A 16150-nucleotide genomic window follows, 5' to 3' on the forward strand; every position below is an offset into this window, starting at 1 on the left:
AAGAGCTTTCTGTCTCTGATGATCACTTTGTGAAAGAGAAAACTCTCTCTGCCAGGACAGACTGTATCTACACCAAGGAGAGTTGGTACAGACAGTCCTTAACAGTATGAGGTGACTAAAGCAGGTAACGGAAAGTTTTCAGAGTGATCAGGACACATTCATTTTCAGCTGGAAGAGACATCCGGCAATGAAAGAAAAGCAACGCAAACACACCCTTTGCCAGCTGTAGCCACACGGATAGTTTAGGCTGATCCCATATGACAGAGCATTGGTGCCATTTGGCAGCAAAGCTCTTTAAAACTACGCAATGTGCAACGGTTTTCAATTTTATAATGAATTATGTAGCTCCAGAGAGAGAAATGATTAATGAAGCACCATACGCCCCACCCAGCACAGAAATGTCACATTACTCTAAGCTGTATTAATACTCTAAAACCATCTCTGGAAGTGCCACTGTAGCATGGCTTATATCAGATAACAATGTCTTCTTACCTGGTCCTCTCTGCCTCAGTGTAGTCTTGCAATGGTGGATTAGCCACTGGGACAACGGGGCCCATGCTGAGGGGCCCTGGCCAAATGGGGGACCCTGGAAAAAATTCGCTGCCATTCAGCACCCCCCACCCATCCCTGGCAGAAGCCGCAAGGTGGCAGGGGAAGCCCCTGTGCCCGACCCCATTCTCTGGCAGAAGCGCCGGACGGGTGGGAGAAGCCCCAGCATTCCAACCCTGGTCCCCCACAGAAGCGCAGGGGGTGGCGGGGGAAGGCCCCGCATCCGGACCCCCTCTGTGGCCCTGGGACTGAAGGAGCTCTCACTCCCCAGTGCGCCCTGGAGCCATGGGGCAGGGATGCAGCTTCTCCAGTCTTGGGGCTGTGGGGCGGGGGCAGAAAGGAGCAAAAGGGGTTGCGGGGCTGCAGTGGGGGGGGTGGAATGGGCGGGACCCTGGGTGGAACAGGGGTGGGCCCCGGGGAAGGGGCAAAAAGATCTGGGACTGTGGGGGGTGCCACAGGCAGAAGGGGAAGAATAGGGGCAGGGCCACAGGCAGAAGGGGTGAGGAGGGGCCCCCCGCTTGCTCTGGCCCAGGGCCCCAGGAAACCTTAATCTGCCTTTGTCTCACTGACATACCAGGTATGTTTTCGTCACTAATTTCGACAATGCTGAGGATGTGATCAGTGCTAGGTGTGACTGGTTCTTTACAGACCACGTTACATAAAAATGGCTACTGTTTGTGCTCTCTCTGTGCGAGCTAGTTAGGAACTTCTGGACTGAATGTTTTTTTTCATCTGAAAATACTGATTTGTTGAAAGCGGACTTTTCTGCAGGAACAGAGCTCTTTGGATGAGGCTTTAATTGGAAATGTTTCTCAGGATGGATTTTGGGGAGAGGGAGGGAAGAGAGGAGGGAGAGAGGACTACCCCAAACTAGCCACTAGCCTGGTCAGTTATGGCACTCACCTGGGTTGGGAGAGATAGACCTAGGTCCAATCCCTGCTTTGCCTGAGTGGGCTTGAAGTTGTGCCTCCTACATCCCAGGTCAGGGCCCTTACTACTGGGCTATCTCTGTTTTTTTTTCACATTTCCCCCCCCCCCCCCCGCCCCCGCAAGGGGTTCCGCACTGGAATGGAAATAAATAATCAAAATGTATTTCTTGGTTTCTAGCCAGCCCTAATCAGTCTCTATCTAAAAGCCGACAGAATTGGAGTAGACGCTATTGTCTTAAGCAAAGCTAAGCACGCGGAAAATTGCAACACCGAAAGAGTAAAAGTTAATTCTGGACTGTCCCTTTTGTGACACAGTGACTGGGTCATGTCTCGTGCGTCACAGACACTACCTCATGACTGACTACTCTGGGAGGAGTACTTCAACCCTAAACCATGATTTCCAATGCACAGCAACCAAAGCTCAAATACATTTATGTGTTGCTAAGATACAGTATCTAGTGATTCTAATATGAATAGCATATAAAGCAGGACAACACACAGCAGAGCTTCACCTAAATTACCCAAATTGGAAAAAAATCAACAAACAGTTGAAGAAATTCTTAAGTTGTCTGTAGCCCACAGCGTGACCTTCACTTTATCTCCAGGGGCAAAACTTCTATCACTGGCAATGAGAATTATTCAGACACATGGGGTGGAATCGACCCTTTGGGTTAATTTACAAGCCTACTGTGTTTGAGAGGGACCTAACTTCATTAAGGTGAATATCTGATGTCTTTTTCCTGTCACCTCCCCTTTAATCTGGGTTGTCCTTGGCCATTCTGCATGTAGAGAGAAAAGTACATGCACCATCTTTGCCCAGTTTAGTCACGTAGCAATATTAATATTGTTACTTCCAAGCCCACTTTCTGCTGCTCTGAGAGCTCATTACATTATGTAAGACAGAAGCTGCTGTGCGATATGTAGTTCATGGCCTCTAGGGTCTTGCATCGCAGCAACAGGTATTTAGCCTCTTGTGGTTGCAATGTCAGGTGTGATGGAAGAGCCTGTTAAAGTGCAGCCCGCCCTGCAGTCCTTCTGGTTCTTTTAAGCATCTGATGCTGCTGCCTTCCAGAACATGGAACTTTCCTAGGATCATTCCATGGGTGAGGGGGAAGGGCCTGAGAACAAAGTGATGATTCCAGGGGTTGTACAGGAAGCAGGTCCCTTTGCCCTGATTCTGTGGCCCTTAGCCTGCCTTGTGGCTCCCTGACACCAGAGCTCTCCTGACATCTTTCCTAGGCCTTGGTATCCCTGGGATCTTCCTTTAAGGTGTTTCCCCAAGCGCAGAAGGGGCATGAAAGAGTTAATACAACTTCAAGGCTCCATTCACTTTGGCTCCCCCCCCCGCCCACCCCCGGCTGGGTGGGAGAAGATGTAAGTCTCCCCTGCCACTCCCCCTCCCATCCACAAGTCTCAGATCTTGCAGAGAGATCTCTGCTGGGGTATGGGTGGCAGGGAAAGTGACCCCTCCGACTCTCCCATGTAGGAAGCAGGTATTGTCTGTGGAGAAGCAGCTTTATTTATGTGATGCTGCGGAGGCAACTGGGCCCATGTTGTGAACAGGACTTAAGCAATAAATAACTCTGGGTTTGCCAAGAAAAAAGCTGGTTGTACAGAATGAAAAGTGAATTCAGCAGCAAAACGCTGTGACCTAACATTCTACTGGGGCAGCAATTCACCACGATGAATTCTGTCGCTGTGTGATTCAGCTTAGAGGTGGCATTTATTTCTTCAGTCATAGGGTCATCACCTTTTATCCATATTAGACTATATGGACAACATTTACATTCTATATTTCTCCTTAGCATAGTAGTACACTGTGTGAAATGATTGAACCTCATGCTCCAGAAGTGTGTAGAGATGACTAAGGAAAGCCACTTCTGAAGCAGAAATTCCTAAATTTCTTCATCTTTCTAAAAGCGGTTGATGGCAGCAGTGGAGTGATGAGTTGGCATCTCGAAGCATTCCTTGATGGGTTGGCCCAGTGGTATAGCTCATACAAAAAGAAAAAAATTAAAGGTAAAGTGTAAATATACCCTAAATAAGCAAACTGCCATTTGAAATCCATTGTCAACGAGGTAATCCTCATTACATCCCGCCGCTGCAGTAGATGTTAGCTAACTCACTCCCTGCCCTCTGACGTTTCCCTGAACATAGTTGCATAGACATTGGTACCAACCTGAAAGTGCTCTTATTCCCCAATCAGTTTTAATCAACTAATTTCTTAACAGATAACGTTTTTCTAGTGCTGTCCCTTTCTAAGTAATGAAAAATACTGCATCAAAGAGCTAAGAACGTCTGCTGTTCTTGCTTATAATTAAAGCCATTTTCTAGCAGACTCCTGGGGTTGGGGTGGGACGGAGGGCTTGTTGGCAGGTCTGGTCAGGTCAGGTCTGACTTCAACATGTCATTTTAAGGGTAAATTTAAGTCTGTCTTTCTTGAATATAATCAAAAGGATTAGAAGTCTTCTCTGCTTTATTCAAAACATTTCTGCTGCTACTTAAGAAAGAAGAGGATGAAAACAAACACTGCACAGTCTCTGGTTACAAGAAAAAACACTTAGGAGGATATCTGTTAACATGGCCAGTGAAGTAACTTCGCTCAGGGACTAAGGTTTTGGATCATGCCTGATGTCCTGATAAGAATCCTACCCCACTGGCTGTGTCACACATTGCAACTATATTGTTGCTGAGAGTGTTAGGAATAGTTTCTTAGGGAGGATGCCCTGAAAAGAGGAAAAACTAGATGGAAGGGGAGAAAGTGACTCCCAACCGCAGCAATTATGGTTCAGTGTGTGTTTGAGTCTGGATTTATATGGAAAGCAGAGCTCCACTATTACAGCCTGCTATCACCAGCATGTTCTGCTATGAAAACGTTAAGGAAAACTTAAAGGAAAGGCTGAAGATCCAGGAAGAAGCCATTTTTATGGGAATCATAACTGCTGTCAAATCAGTTGTCAGTTTAAATAACTGTGCTGACATCGTTTATGCTGCAAGGGGAGGCTCTCAGCCAATCAGTATGCACAGGTGCAGTCTGACTGTTCCTCCATAAAATCGAACTCTGCTGAATGAGGCAGTGATGAAGACACCACAGCTTCCTCCACAATTCATTACTAGCTGTACATCTGGTGCCTACATTTATGTAACAAGCCTTTAAGTCTGGGCGATATCCTATCCTACTCCATGTAACAAATGGGATGCTCAAGATAATACCATAAAGACCTGCTGCAAAATCAGTGGTGACATCTAGCGATCTTTGAGGTCCTACTTTAGACATGTTAAAGGGGCCTGACTTTCAGAGGGTGAGTGTCCAGCGCTTCTGAGACTCAGGCACCATTAAGGCAATTCAAGTTGAGCACCTAAAAATGGAGACACCCAAAAATTACTAGTCACTTTGGTAAGCTCAGGCCAGAATGTCTGTCCCTGCTCAAGAGTCATAAGGACAGTGCCGGTAGGTGGAGTTCTCACTCCACTCCATACAGAACATACACACGCCTACTCCATTCTGCTGTGCAGCTCGGTAACACCAATAACAAAACATAAACTTTAGCCTTAAGTTTCTTCCTAAACTGGGTTTCACTGCAGGTCCTTCCCTGCCCTGAGAGGGGATTGAGCCTATTTTATATTCTGGTTTGAGCTAACTGAATCCACCTGCCAGCATGATGCAGCAAGAATTACACTCCACCTTCATGCAAGGTTCAAGTACCTGATGATAGAAGTACTCAAAAGATAAACCATGCATCCCTATGCTGAACCCTAGATCCAGAAAGCATAACACCAAGTCAATGCTCCCTAACAGTCAGGAAAATGTAATCTGTGCACCCCATTCTCTTGGGGCAGCCAGCTTGATTCCGATGCACTCTTCCTGCATTCAGAATCCAGAAACAATTTAACAGCACTACTGCAAGTATTTACCAGGAAATACTGAGGAGAGAGATTGTATGCTTTTGTGGGTCTTAGTTTTATTGCCTTCTTCCTGTAGCTGGATGGATTCTCTCCAGCCTTGTGAAACATACTCATCGGTCCAGATTTGCTGAATCTGCAATGGAAACCGATTGGTTAATAGTCATGGGCTGGTCTTTCATATTTCTGTAGGCATTTTGTCTCTTTCTGGTTATTGCTGAGCTGACTTTTGCATAGAGACCTCCAATATTATGCAAGACAGACAAGTTGTAATGTCTCTGGTACAGGGTTTCACAGCTATCATTTCCAAATAGTACTTCCCTCCTCACTGCTACTTCCATCTGTGTTAGCTCAGTTCTATCTGTTACTGAGACTTATGGTGATCCCATCTCACAGACAATCTCTGAGTCAGATGTCTGTGTGCCTGGGGAGTGAGTAGCTAGAAAATAATTAGACTGTTTTACTTCTTGCTTTCAGTCCTTTCTGTAAAAAGAATGTTTAAGGAGATACCCCTAGCCTGACCATGCAAAGTGACAACTTTCATTCAAGGCCCTCAAAGAACTTTATAAACAAAAATGAATGTTTACAACACCCTTATGAGTGAGATGAGTGTTACCTCCACTTTATAGCTGGATACATTGATTGCAAACAGAGGCTAAGGCCCCAATCCTACAATAAGTGCCATGTGGGCAGGCTTCCATTAATTGGGCCCAGAGCTCATTTTATGATGATGGCCTCTGATTTAGCCAAGATTACATAGTATGTCAGAATCTGGAGTTCTTATATGAATCTAAGTTCTAAGAATCTATGTTCTTATATGGCCTCCATCACCAGAGTATCTGAGCACCTCGTTATCTTTAGTGTATTTATCCACACAACAACCCTGTGAGATGGCTCTGCCTTAGGAATTCCTAAGCAGCGAGCAGGCTTGATATATTAATTAAGGCATGCCCCTTGATAAATTAGCTTGATTTGATTGTTTTAGGGTGCACTGGACAGGCCACTCGAAGCTTGTTCAGAATAGTTTGCAGAGAAGCTTCAAGAGAAGCTAGAAACATTTGTGGGATTGTGTTTCAGAACAGAGTTTTGAGGGTTTTTAATATTATAAAATCAGGTTCATCTTTGCACGTCCATGGATATTTATTGATCCCTATCATGAACAACTTTTCTTATATTCCCTAGAAGCACAGCAGTCATCCTGCTGCTAACCACTGGGGGCACCGATGAACATAATGCACATGCTGTGACATTCTCTTGGAAAGTTTTATACTTGGATGACTAAAATCTATGGGGTTGACAATTTAAATCTTTCCCTGAATGCACTTTACCTGTTTAGGCTCCCTGTATAGTGTATGTTACTTCTGATGTACCATTTTGTGGGAAAACTAGAAAGGGATTTTACAGTAAATGAGTATACGTCATTGCAAAATGATTTGGCAAAAGTTCTGAGGATTTATCTCCCTTTCAAGAGTGAACAGCTGCTGGATAAAATTGACCAAGTTGTTTCTTTTCCTTAATCAAAATAAATTTTATCTAGACCAGAAAAGCCTAATAAGCGACACACACTTACAGATATATGATTAGTGTTGGATGAATAATGCAAAAAGTCCATTTTCAGAGTAGCAGCCGTGTTAGTCTGTATCTGCAAAAAGAACAGGAGTACTTGTGGCACCTTAGAGACTAACACATTTATTTGAGCATATGCAAAAAGTGAATCTCAAATAAACATGGTTCATTCACTCAGCTCTTATTAATTAGGATCATACAATTCTCTCGTCAAGTAGCTGGATGTTGGCATTTGTTTGTGAATGCCCAAAGTAGCACAGATAATTATTATTCATTGGGAAAACTCAGACCAGAAAAGTGCATCATATGTTCATTGTTCATTGTTCTCTTGTCCTAATAGTTGGGCAACAGGCAGTAATATTCAGGCAGCAGCGCTGCAGCAGTGACACTACGTACCATGAATGCTGAATAGCACATAGTGGAAATGGACTGTTTGCAAATCCATAGGCTGAAATAATGAATATGTTCATAGCAATCAAGATAGCTTTGTGAATGATTCGCAAACAATGGGGGACAGAGGGCTAAAGCTGATGGATAGTTTATTTGCAGCTAATTATCCTACCATTAAAAAGAACCCAGCAATTTCATAGCTGATATGAAGAGTTCATCAGCTCTGTGTAGGAGAGGGGAAAGGGGACTTGAAATCCATTCTCATCCACTTTAAGCCAGAGGCTTTGCGGGGAGGGGTGTTTTTTTCCTCCAAGTGGGGGTAAAAAGGGATAACCTGGCGTGGTTATGGACTACTGAGCATAATGGAGAACCACAAGATGTCCAATATAATTGAGTGTGATGTGGTCTACCTCTTCCATTTCCAAATAAACTATTCAGATTAAGCCATATTTCACATAGAGTCATAGTTCCAAAAGGGCCTACTTGACTTTAGTGCCTACATCACGTTTGACAGTGTGTCTAAGGGTATGGCTACACTTACGGTTTGCAGCGCTGGTCATCCAGCTGTGCAGGGCCAGTGCTGGTGTGTGGCCACATTTGCAGTATTTGCAGCGCTGTTGGGAGTGATGCATTATGGGCAGCTATCCCAGCGTTCAAGTGGCCACAACATGCTTTTCAAAAGAGGGGGGTGGAGTGGGGTCTAGTGTGACAGGGAGCGGGGGGAAAGAGAGAGGGGATTTTTGGAGCCAACACTGTGTGTTTAGCTTCCTGCATTGAAAAATCAGAACATGTTTCTGACCCCTTAGTCTTAACTCTTAATTGCAAACAGCCTGCCTCCAACACGGACTCCCCGCGGTGTACTGTGACAGGGAGCGGGGAAGAGAGAGATTGGAAAAATCACAAAATGTTTGCGAACCCTGCATCCAACGCTGTTTCCCCTGCCTCTCATTTGATCGTTCACAGCCAGGTACAGATAGCTCCTGTTTGCTGTGATCAGTGTTTGTTTTTTTAGATAAGCAGTTCAACGGAGCTCCTCCGTTCTGTTTCATTCACTCTCCCTGCCTGCCTCTCATTTGATTGTTTACAGCCAGGTACAGATGATCACAGCAAACAGGAGCACTGTTTGTTCAGAGCTCCGATCGGAGCTCGTTCACAACAAAACAAAGAGAGGCTGCATAACAAAACAAAGAGAGTAATTTATAAAAGCATTCTGGGATACACCTTATACCCTGGAGGCCAATCACAGCGCTGGTGTGTGGCCACACTTGATGACCAGCGCTGCAGCACCAGCGCTGGAATCCTTATTCCCCATGCCGAGTGAGGTGTACGGCCAGCGCTGCAGCCAGGGAGTTGCAGCGCTGGAAGTGCCCTGCAGGTGTGGCCACTTACTAATTGCAGCGCTGGTGGAGGCTTTCCAGCGCTGCAAATCGCCAGTGTAGCCATACCCTTAAACTCCTAGGGGCCTAAAGTCTCATCCTAGGAGTCTAAGGGGTTGTCTACACTCAAAATGCTACTGTGGCACTGCTGCAGCACTTCAGGGTAGACTACCTATGCCGACTGGAGGGGTTCTCCCATCAGTGCAGGTTATCCCTCTCTCTGAGAGGCAGTAGCTAGGTCAACAGAAGAATTCTTCTGGTAACCTAGTGCTGTCTACACTGGGGGGTAGATAGGCTTAACTACGCCACTCAAGGGTAAAGGAATTTTTACACCCCTGAGTGACATAGTTAAACTGACTTAATTTTCTAGTGTAGGTCAGGCCTAAGTCATTTTAAAAAATGGAACTTAGGCTCCTAAATCACTTATGCCCTATTTTTAAAAGGTTACTCTAAGAGTAAGCTCAGACGATAAATTACCTCAGTTGCTCTTGGTCTCTAGAGACCATGTAGATTCCAGTTTATTTGGCTAATGTTCTGTTCCTATTTGGGCAAAGCTTAATTGTATTCAAAGAGCCATATTCTCCACAGCCTTGCAAGTGGTGTGGTCACTTATCTCTGTGACTGGGTAACTGTTTGCTTTGCACAGGTGTATTGACTACAGAAGGTAAAAGGCAGTGGTGAAATCTTATTTTGTTTCACAGCTTTAATGTTCAAGTCAAGGATGAACAACATAAAGGTTCAGCGTAAAACTATAGTTTCATTTCATATCATTGAGAAGAGGAGAAGGAATAACTTACTTTTATTTTCCTAGATTTTTTTCAGTTTGTAAAATAACCTGAATAATGTTTTTAATGTTTCATGGAAGGTTATAAAAGTGTTACTCATTTGAAGGAGCAGCACTCTGAAACTCTTCCTTCTGTATCACATTTGTCTCTTGGAACTGCTCTAGTTTTCCCAACCTGTCTGAAAAACATACATTCAGGTAGCCTATAATAATCCAGTTATTAGTGAGGTGTTCTCAAAACTCCTCTTCACTTGAAATACGGGGCTGGCTTTTGGTATTAAACGTATGTGTTTAGAATAGATTTTGTGTACAAAGTGCTTGACAAAGCTTCTCTCTCTCTTCCCAAGCTTCTATAGAGGAAAGAGTGGCTGAGTGTGTGAGAGGAAGGAGAAGCTGAAGACTAGGGAATTTTATGTGGGCTTTCCTGGAGTGTGTATGTTGAGGTTTTTCTCCCTTTTCTGGTTTGTGGCTTGGGACACATTAGTTTTTGGTCGCTTAAGTTAATTTGTATTTTTCAAGTGTTAAACATTAGAACTTCTTCAGAAAGAATGATGTAGTGAGTAGGGCATTAGATGGGGACTTGAGAGATCCAAGTTCATTTCTCAGCTCAGCCACAGACTTCCTGGGTGGCCTTGGGCAAGCCACTTAAGCTACCTCGTGCCTCGGTTTCCCTATCTGTAAAATGGGAATAATGCTTCTGTATGTCACTGGGGTGTTGTGAGAATAAAACTAATTCATTGCTGTGAAGTGCTCAGATGCTATGGTGATGAAGGCCATATAAGTACCTAGAAAGTGTTTTAATTTATTTAGATTTGTAGAAAATATAAAAAGATACCTAATAGTAATAATAATAATAGACCAAATGAATAGCCATTGTAGTTTATCAAACTCTGTGACAGAGAAAGACGGGTGCTCTAGTTTAGTCCCAAAATTTAGGGGAAGAGCTTTACAAAAATTATTAACATGCATTATTATTAACATGTGCATTAATAACATGTTTTTACGAAATTAAAAAAAATTGTGAAAACAGTTTGTTTGTAAGTAACCAAACATCACAGCATTGTGCTAGTGCATAAGACCTAGAAAGTGAAGTGGAGTAAAAACGAATGAAACTGGATTAGCTACTCACTACTTGTAAACAGTAGTCTGACTCTGACAGCCCACATTCAGTATAAGGGTATCAGTCTAGAAATTAAGCTGTAGTTACTTCTCTAAGTCACCTTACTCACTGAGGATAAGGTGCATTATTGGACATGAATTCAAAAGTCATATTTTCAATATTTTATAGAAGTAGTTTGCCAGTATGGTCCTCAATATAGTCTTGAATTCTAAAATAGGCTCAGGAACTAAAAATCCACATGAATTCTTCGCTCCAGCTAAATTCAGCTTGACCCATTCCAAAAGCCTTAACTGTAGATTTCCATACGAGTGTGATGCATATGACGCATGTATTACAGACAGATGGAAACCTGGATCATGCCATGCATGTATAGCATCATATACTTAATTTGTGCCAAATTCTCTAAAACCAATTCAAATAGCAAATGGGAAGATGATGGTTTATACTCTTGGGATCAGAGCAGTGTCAAGCTGAGAAATGTAGTAATTGTACTTTGTTCTTTACTCCATATGGAGTAGAGATACATTAGTACTGACCATTGGAAGTGCACATTAGACTACATATGAATAGGATTCCATTCCCAACAGACCCTCTACCCAAAATGTACCACCAGTGGAAAGCTCTAAAACACTGTTACTACAATTGCTTACCTATGCCACAGGGACCAGTTTTCTGCCCATTTTTATCAATAATCTGGAAGAAAATATAAAATCCCTGCTGATGAAGTTTGCAAATGACCCAAAGACTGGAGTGGTAAATAAGGATAGGTTAAATCTGGATTGCATGGTAGGTGAACTTACTTGAACAACAAGCATTTTCCTACAGCTAAATGAGAACTATATACATGTGACTTTGTCTTTGTGTGGGCAAGAAAGATTCGTTCGGGAACAGCTATCAATGAGAGCAAATCTGACTTTAAGGCTGCTCCACTTCATTCAAAAGAGAGATGCTGGTGAGTACAAAGCCATGTTTCTGTAAAAGCCTGAGTATTTCCCATATGCTGTTTAAAGAAAACATTTGTAAGCCCTTAAATCTATCACTTCCAGGGAAGTTAGTGGGGAACTGGAACCCAGGAAATGTAGACACTTTGCACCTTTTCCCCCTAAATGTTTTTCCATTTAAGGAGAAGCTCTTGCTCTAGCTCTTTTCCTTGCCAGTAAAGCTTCCTATATACACAGAAGTTTTATTCAGAAGTCATTTTACAGGAACAATAGCAGAGGCAAAAACAGTAAACGCCTTGCCCCATTCTGACTAAGATTGTCAGGCTGAAAAATTTGATCACTAGTAGCTAGGTATAGAATAGTGGAGTGGAGGGACACTGAAGGCTGTTACAAGCGCAGGTCTGCACTATCACATCATAAGGATGGCATACTGACTCCGAGGGAAGAATTTGAACTAATGACCCAGTAGGCTGTCAGGAACACTATCCTGCAGGAGCCGGTGCCTTTCAGAGGAGACATAAAACAGAGGTCCTGATCCTCTTGCAGTTGTTAAAGAGCCCAGAGCATTTTTCAAACGAATAAGGGTTTTAATCCAGGTTCTCTGGTCAAATAAGATTCAAGTGAACATAGCATTCCTCATGTCTTGTCCTGGGGCCACACCCTGTTTGCCTTATTCACACAAATAGTCCTACTGACACCTTCGGGAATACTTGTGTACGTGTGGCCTCTAAACAGTTCAATAATGGGAAGGGGTTTGTGTGCTGTTAATTGGTTGCCACTTATAACTCTATTTATAATTTGAAATATTTCTGGAGTGCTTCTGGATCCTTTGTGTACCATCAAAATATAAAGTCACTAGGCCTGTGCAACCCCCTCAACACCTGTACTGGTGCACAGGTGTAACTAATATCTTGTCTATGCAGCAAGTTCCAGTAGTACATCAAGCTGTTGTCAGAGTGGTACCGGTGTGGTGCTCTGCTTTCTCCTTGTTGTTATCACTCAGCTGTGTGCGTGAGTTCCCTCTGTGTGCTGCCCCAACTCTGCGCAGATAGCTGACACAGCAGACCCGACGAGAACCCCCAATAACCACAGAGTCCAGTAAGATGTAAAGTCACGTCGACTAGGTTTATTGCGACCTCGGACACAATGGCAGTTCCCCATAGATTACTTAGTCTACCGGGCATACTATGAGAAAGTGCCTCTTGGCAATGGACCCGGCTCAGTCAGTGGCAGGACTTTCCACTGCCCCCTCGGCCGGACAAAGACACCACCCCAGGGATGCATTCTTATACACAGATACAAACAAGTTACACATCACACCTGACGTATTGAGGTGCAACCTTTCTACGTAGCACGGTACAACCCCTCTACGTATTAAGGTGCTGCCTCTCACCTTGTACATGTTGGTTCGATCAAAACAACTCTATCCATCATATTACCCTTTTGCCCCTGTCATTGGGATGGGCCAGCCTGTTCTTTGTTATCTGTGTGGAATGTGCAAGTATGCGAATGTTCTGATATCTAGTGTTCAGTACCTTTTAGGTACGTATCTTCTTGCAGCATCAGCCCTTTCCTTGCTTCTGTGAGCAGGGCCTGCCTCTGGCTCACAACTTAACTTTGCTTTATGTTAGCAAAGTCTTGACCATTACTTTAGTTTAGGCCTCAGGCCTCATACCAGGCCTCTGATACCAAGGTTTATATCTTAGGGCCTCCTCTTACTAACAAGCCAGGACTTGTGCTGTGCTACAGTTACCCTGCAGCAATTTGGTGCACTCTAGGTTCACACCCTGGCTTTCCATACCGGAACTTGCTGCCTAGACAAGCCCTGTGAGGAATCTGACCTATTAACATCATTACAGGATGCTGTCTAGTTTATATCCCATTGGACTAGATGATACAAACCCTACTAAGTATGCTTTGTCATCCACTAGCTTTTTAATTTATTTGAAATTTGTAAAATCAATAGAGATATGTCACATGGAAGGGTCTATGTGTACAGTGGAACCATAGTAGCAGTGTCAGATGTTGTAAGGTAGCTGTAAAACTTTGCCATGAATCTAGTTCACTTGAGATGCTCCTTAATTGCTCTAACATATTGTTATATAAATCCCCCGTGTATGGGGTGTAGAAACACAAACACGACTGTGTTCGGATTTTTTTGCCCTCCATGCAGATGTGCTCAGTTGTTGACAACCCTTGAGAAAATGCAGGTGGATTTACAGTCCAGAAGTCTGGAATTCATTTGTGGAAATGTTCAGCCTTTTTTTTTTTAAATCCTTTGGCTCAGCTACAAGAAGTCAAAGCAAATGGATCTGAACTCTCAAAGTGAGGAGTGTAAAAGAGCTTCTTAGCCCTCCCTCCATTGAAACAGTGAATGGGCAGAAAAGTCAAACACGCTCTCAAAATAAAATATCTTCTCGTAGGATTTTCACTATAGCTCTTTCCAAATGTGAGAGACACACATAAGCTGTTGGGCTGTAGATATTAACAACAACTAACAACAGGCTGGCTCCTTTTGACTACATTTTACAGTTCATGCTAACACATTCATCCGGGAGAGGGAGATGGGGTGTTAATTTGTTCACTGAAGAGTTGGAACTAGATCAATGTTCCCTACAATGTTCCTGATCTGGTAAATTGTATGTCTTTAAACTCCCTACAAAAATGGGAAGCCTCCGTGGAAAACTTTAACCTGTGCTGTTCAGGCTCCAGTCTGAAGCGTGATGCTTTATCAGTCAATTGCGGCATCCTGGTTAGTAGCTTTGAATAAATTAAACATTATTTTTTGTACTTGGGCTCCTTAGGGAATGGACTTCATTTCTGGGCCCTAACTGAGAATAGACTGTAGTAACCCAATGGTGCGATTATGGGGGCGGAGGAAGGAGAAGGACTAGGGGTACAACTGCTTGGCAGCTGGACGGAAAAGGAATGACCCTGTAGCCATTTTGAGAAGCATTGTAAGCTGCAGGCCTCTCTCCCCAGACCAGTAGGGTTACCACATGTCCAGGTTTTCTCACAGTTGTCCCTTTGAGGTAGTTGTCCAAGGAATCTGTAAGGGTGCTCAGTACATGCTGCCAGCTGTCCAGTTTTATGGGCTCAGGATCAGCCCAGATGTCCTGAGTTTTGTACCTCAGGGGTAGCAACTCTATTGCCCAGTCCAGTGAGCACTGGCCTGCTAAACCCAGGGTTGGTTGTGAGTTCAATCCTAAAGGGGGCCATTTAGGGATCTGAGGCAAAAATCTGTCTGGGGATTGGTCCTGCTTTGAGCAGGGGGTTGGACTAGATGACCTCCTGAGGTCCCTTCCAACCGTGATATTCTATGATTCAGGAAGGATTGACCCCACACCCAGAGCTTGGGTCAGGCCCCTTTTTCTCTCAGGGCTTCAGCTTTATTTCTTCCACATAAAAACTGGTTGCACAAATTCCACATCACTTGTTTCTTCCCCCTAACCTTGGGTTTTCTACAGGGCTAGCTATTCCCTACACAGTCTCACCCTACAGGACACTGGCCTGAGAGCTATCTACAAGTTGTGCTCTCTATACCCCACCCACCAGAAGAGGGCTTCCTGCCAGAGCCTACTCCTGGCAGCTCTTTTCCAGTCCTCCTACACGACATTTGTCTGGGAGTTTCCCTTCTCCAGGGTTGGCCACAGGAATCAACCCACTTCCTGTAGCTCCCACCCCTGTCCTTGGGTCTCCTGCACATACCTTCCTGTAGCTCTCTGTCCACCTAAAGCGAGTTGCTGATTTATAACCACCTGATCCCTCACTGGTAAGTTTTAGCTAGGAGGTAGCTAATAAGACACAGGCCCATAATCTCTCAAGAGGGTACGTCTATACTAACCGCCGGATTGGCGGGTAGTAATCAATCTATCGGGGATCAATTTATCACGTCTCATCTAGACGTGATAAATCGATCCACGAATTGATGCCCATACTCCACCTTGGCAGGAAGAGTAAGCAGCGTCGACAGGGGAGCTGCGGCAGTCGACTCGCCGCCATGAGGACGGCCAGGTAAGTCGAACTAAGATACTTCGACTTCAGCTACGCGAATAGCATAGCTGAAGTTGCATATCTTAGATCGACCCCCCCCACCCAGTGTAGACCAGCCCAGAGTGCCTGCCACTCTGTGCCAGCCATCAACAGGGTAGTATAAAATTGGAAGGGGACAGGTCTCTCAAGCAACAGGGGGCAAAAAAAAATAAGTGGGCAACACATATTTTTAATGATGCAATACATGGTGTGGTTTTGTTATAAAGGTTTTACCAGGATGGGCTGCATTGCTCATGAGCGGTGAAGTGATTCACACATACCCAGAATCCCGCCAATCCTTTAGGTCTCTGGCAAATCCAGGACCAGTTTCCTTACAAGTTACTTTGGCATTTTTCAAAGGAGCTTGAGAGAGTTCAGGGAATTTCCCTGGAATTGGGGCACCCAACTTCCTTAGGCTCCCCACCGCCGCTGAATAGTAATATTTAGCACTCTTCAACCAAAGATCAAGGGTGAGTAAGCCTCATGATCCCCGTTCTTTAACAGAGGCGGTAACTGAGCCATGAAGAGGTGAAGTTGCTTCTCCATGACCCTTGATAAAG

General features: G+C 44.2%; 1 long non-coding RNA gene across 1 annotated transcript; it reads right to left on the minus strand.

The window, feature by feature from the left end:
• Positions 1-5433: 5433 nt before the first annotated feature.
• LOC123376682 lies at positions 5434-15403 on the minus strand. The gene is made up of 3 exons (XR_006581892.1): positions 15267-15403; positions 11268-11310; positions 5434-5517 (listed from the first exon to the last, which is right to left on the minus strand). It is a non-coding gene; the product is annotated as an uncharacterized LOC123376682 (long non-coding RNA).
• Positions 15404-16150: the final 747 nt, after the last annotated feature.

The sequence above is a fragment of the Mauremys mutica genome, chromosome 8, assembly GCF_020497125.1.
Source record: "Mauremys mutica isolate MM-2020 ecotype Southern chromosome 8, ASM2049712v1, whole genome shotgun sequence".
NCBI classification, from domain to species: domain Eukaryota; kingdom Metazoa; phylum Chordata; order Testudines; family Geoemydidae; genus Mauremys; species Mauremys mutica.